General features: G+C 44.3%; 1 pseudogene; it reads right to left on the reverse strand.

Moving 5' to 3' along the window:
* Window positions 1-2,937: 2,937 nt before the first annotated feature.
* Window positions 2,938-5,114, reverse strand: part of LOC123040283 (uncharacterized) — a 13,111-nt pseudogene continuing 10,934 nt past the window's right edge.

The raw sequence follows: 5,114 nt of genomic DNA on the forward strand, positions 1-5,114 counted from the left end.
GTCGCAGTGGAGAAAAATCGAGAGAAAGTGGCGGGACTTTGCAGATGATGCAAGGAACGCATAGTTTGGTGTAAGTGCAGATGACATTAATCCTTTTGGGGAGAAAAGAAACAATCATAGCACCTGGCCTGTGATTCTATGTATCTATAACATTCCTCCTTGGTTGTGCATGAAGCGGAAGTTCATTATGATGCCAGTGCTCATCCAAGGCCCCAAGCAACCCGGCAACGACATTGATGTGTACCTAAGGCTATTGGTTGAAAAACTTTTATAGTTGTGGGATAATAAAGTGTACGTGTGCGGGATAGGCACGAACAACTGGAATTTGACCTACGAGCGTTGTTGTTTGTGACCATCAATTATTGGCCTGCTCTTAGTAACCTTTCAAGATAGACAAACAAGGGATACCATGCATGCACGCACTATTTAGATGATACCCAAAGTATATATTTGGATAACTGTAAGAAGAATGTGTACCTGGGACATCGTCGATTTCTTTCGATCAAGCATCTCTTAAGAAAGAAAGCCAAGCATTTCAAAGGTGAGACAGATCACCGGAAGAAGCCTCGCCACCGTACCGGTGATGATATACTTGATATGGTCAAGGATTTAAAAGTAATCTTTGTAAAGGGTCCTGACGGACAATCTGTTCCGAATGACGCTGACGGACATGCACCCATGTGGAAGAAGAAATCTATATTTAGGACCTACCCTATTGGAAAGACCTAGAGGTCCGCTTTACAATTGAAGTGATACACGTGACGAAGAATCTTTGTGTGAACCTGCTAGGTAACTTGGGCGTGTATGGGAAGACAAAAGATACACCGTAGGCATGGGAGGATCAACAATGTATACACGAAAAAATGGCATGCATCCAAAGCAGTATCAAGGTCCTGCCAGCTACGCTTTTACCAAAGAAGAGAAGGAAATCTTCTTTGAATGTCTGCTCAGTATGAAGGTCCCGTCTGGCCACTCGTCGAATATACAGGGAATAATAAATATGCTAGAGAAAAAGTTCCAAAACATAAAGTCTCATGACTGCCACGTGATTATGACACAATTGCTTCTGGTTGCATTGAGGGGGCTTCTACCGGAAATCGTTCGATTAGCCATTGTGAAGCTATGTGCATTCCTCAATGCAATCTCTCAGAAAGTAATCGATCTAGAAATCGTACCAAGGTTACAAAATGATTTGGTGCAATGTCTTGTCAGTTTGAAGTTGGTGTTCCCACCATCCGTCTTCAATATCATGACGCACGTCCTAGTTCACCTAGTTGACGAGATTGCCATTCTGGGTCCTGGATTTCTACACAATATGGTCCTCTTTAAGAGGTTCATGGGAGTCTTAAAGAAATATGTTCATAACCGTGCTAGGCCAAGGAAGCATTTCCATGGGCCATGAAACAGAGGAGGTCATTGAGTTTTGTGTTGACTTTACTCCTTACCTTAAGCCGATTGGTGTTCCTAAATCTTGGCATGAGGGCAGACTGGGTGGAAAAGGCATGCTACGAAAGAATTCAGTAATATGTGTGGACGGGCATTCTTTGGCGCAAGCACACTACACAGTTCTACAAAATTCCACCTTCGTGGCTCCGTAAGTCTGTATATCGAGGAACACATGGATATTGTACGCTCCAAGAACCCGAAGCAGTCCGAGCCCTGGATCAAACGTACACACATGACGTCATTCGGCGGTTGGTTGCAAACACGCCTCATGCATGCTGACACTGTTGGAGATTAGATGTACTTGCTAGCCAAGTCACATCTTCGACTATATTGACTTTCAAAGGGTACGAGATAAATGGGAATTCATTTTACACGACCGTCCAAGATAAAAAGAGTACCAACCAAAATATTGGTGTCCGCTTTGATGCAGCAAACACCAATAGGCCAAAGGACACATATTATGGTTACATTGAGAAGATATGAGAACTTGACTATGAACGTGATTTGAAGGTGTGTGTGTGCGCGCGTGCACGCGTGGGTGGGGGGTCTCAATTCTGGAATGGTTTACAACAAGACATGGTAACGGTAGGAAAGCGAGGTTTTGGCATGATTGCTGGAGCAATTCAGCTTCAAAATTCCAGTTCCCTTGCCTTGTGCCAAGCAGCTAAAAACCAAGATAGTTTAGTTGTTGAACCGTGAATCCGGGTGAACTTATGCACACGCTGGAAATTATCATTCTCGCTGATTGGGGCGACTGGGTTGTGTGATGGCTCATTACTAGTGAATTTGACACTGCCAAATTCATGTCTAGAGCTCTGTCATGTAGGGGAGTTACCAACACGCGTATGAAATGGTGTCAGGAGGATATGTGATTCATTCGCTGCTTATGACCCATGCACTTTACAGGGAGCAACTTCAGAAGAGCAATGCTCCAGGCAATAGGCTTTTGCCGCTTTTGCAAGCACACTGAAAGTTTTGACCACCTATCTTTTTAGCTGGCCTGAACATGTGTGTGTGGGTGCCCCAGTTTGGATTAAGCAAATTGGGGGCGACACATCTAACATGTTATTCTGTTTTGGGCAAAGTGGCATACTCCAAGCGACCTGGTTCTTTGAGGCCAAACTTCCGCGGGGTCATCCATCAAATGATCCTTTTCCTGTAGCATCGGCGGGCTATTTGGGGGATGGAAACTCCCAACAAAGAGAATAAAAATATATGTCAATGCATAATGAAGTTGTGGAAGAACATAAATATCAAGTCAAATTAAAGCAACAACACATCAATGCAATTAAACTTTAAGTGGACAGGGTTCAAGCCAAAAAAAATTTCCCCAAATGGCAACATTCACTTAATCATTATAAAAAAACCGGAATCGCCTTATTTTTTTTATAGAAACACATCAGAGTTTGAGTGCTGACAATTTTCATAAACACTGAGAGTTCTTCCCAGCGAGAAAAAGAACACTGAGAAGTCGTAGCTAAGGTTTAGAAACTAAGGATGAATGTAAACACCTATTGCATCTAGAAATTCCCCTAAGAGCAACTCTAGCAGACCCCGCATAACGCCGGGCCGCAAAACGCGTTTGCAGTTCGTGCAAAACCGCTTTTGCGGGCCGGCGAGGGCTAGCACAGATGCAGACCCCCCAAATGGACCCGTAAAAAAGTATATTCGCGGAATATGCTTTTTTACGGGTCGGCTATGCGGGTTCTGCTCTTTGCGCCGCTGCATCCCCGCAAATCTCAAATCCAACATAATTCAACAATTGAAAACAAACTGAATTATTCAAATCAAACATAAAATAATAATCATCCGCATTACAAATAATTATTCAAATCACCGTAGCAAACTTAAAATAATGCAATACAAAACTTGTCGTGAATACAAATACAAATGAATACAAAATTAGTCACCGCCCAGCCCTTTGCCAATGGTGCTCAATGAGATCTTCCTGAAGTTGAAAGTATGCGTCCGCATTTTCAATCTCCTTGTATGTCTGAAGAAAAGCTCTAATGCGGTTTGGGTCTCTAGCTGGTTTGACACGGCTACCCACATTATCGTAAAATAATTCTAAGTCCATTCCTCTCTCATCTTCAAGAATCATATTATGCAGGATAACACAGCAAGTCATGATGTTCTTCAGGGTTTTCTTATTCCAAAAACGAGCAGGACCTCGGACAACGGCAAACCTAGATTGCAAAACACCGAATGATCTTTCAATGTCTTTTGGCTGCCTCTTGCACCCTTGCAAATTCGCATTGTTTTTTGTTTTGGGTTCTTTGATGCTCTTGACAAATGTGCACCAAGGAGGATATATACCATATGCAAGATAGTACCTCTTTGTGTATTCATGCCCATTGACAGTGTAGTTGCAAGCAGAAGCATCACCACTAGCAAGCCTAGCAAACAAATGAGAGCGTTGCAACAGATTGATATCATTGAGTGTACCGGGCATACCAAAAAAGCAATGCCAAATCCATAAATCCTCGGATGCTACGGCCTCTAGCACAATTGTTGCATCACGACACTTGCCACAGTACATTCCTTGCCAAGCCTTGGGGCAATTTTTCCAATTCCAATGCATACAATCAATGCTACCTAGCATCTCAGGCCAACCTCTCCTCTCATTAGCTGCCATCAATTTCTTTGTGTCATCTTCATTTGGTGCCCGAAGATACTCGGGACCAAAGACACGGACGATCACTTTCGCAAATCTACGCACGGACTCAATTGTGCTATCTTCACCAATGCGAAGATACTCATCGGCATAGTCAGCCGGAACGCCATATGCTATCACCCGCATAGCTGCGGAGATTTTTTTGATATGCACTAAATCCCTTTAAGCCCGCAGCATTCCTTCTCTGAGTGAAATACCGACAATTTGCCTCGCAAGCTTCAACAATTTTCACAAAAAGGGATCGGTGCATTCGATACCTTCTGCCGAAGAGGTGTGCAGGATATGTAGGATTCTCCGAAAAATAATCTTGCATCAACATCTCGTTTCCAATATGGCGATTCCGCGGAATGCACAGATGTCCTGTAACACCCCGGATGTAGCTTTCCATATTTGTAACTCCAACTCTTGCCATTTTCGGCTACATGCTATGATATTCCCTCCGTGGTTGGGTTTTGTCTTTTGTTTTGCATTTTATTCATGTCATGCATCTCATATCATGTCAGCATGTGCATCTCATTTGCATAAGTGTTCGTATCATGCATCCAAGCTTTTTCCCCGTTGTCCGCTTCGCAATCCGACACTCCCACATGCACCGGCGCACCCCTCTTGTATCTTTTCGTGTGCGGGTGTTGAACGTTCTCGGTATGGACCGAGCCTTGCCAAGTGGCCCTGGTATAGCACCGGTAGACCGCCTGTCAAGTTTCGGGTCATTTAGAGATCGTTTGATACTCCAACGGTTAACCGGGTAACCGCATAGGCCTATTTTGAGTTGCAGCCCAACACCCCTCCACAACAGACCAATAACCCATCTAAGTCACTTCCATGCTCTCCGTCGTCGGATCACGATCGTGTGGGCGAAAACTACACCTCATTTGGACACTCCTAGCTCCTTCTACCTATAAAAACACCCCCTCCCCCGAAATCCCGGGTCATTTCCACCCTAACCCTAGCCCCGCTCCTCTCTGCGCCGTCGGACACGTCCGGACGGAGCCGG

This window comes from Triticum aestivum, chromosome 2B (genome assembly GCF_018294505.1).
Source record: "Triticum aestivum cultivar Chinese Spring chromosome 2B, IWGSC CS RefSeq v2.1, whole genome shotgun sequence".
NCBI classification, from domain to species: domain Eukaryota; kingdom Viridiplantae; phylum Streptophyta; class Magnoliopsida; order Poales; family Poaceae; genus Triticum; species Triticum aestivum.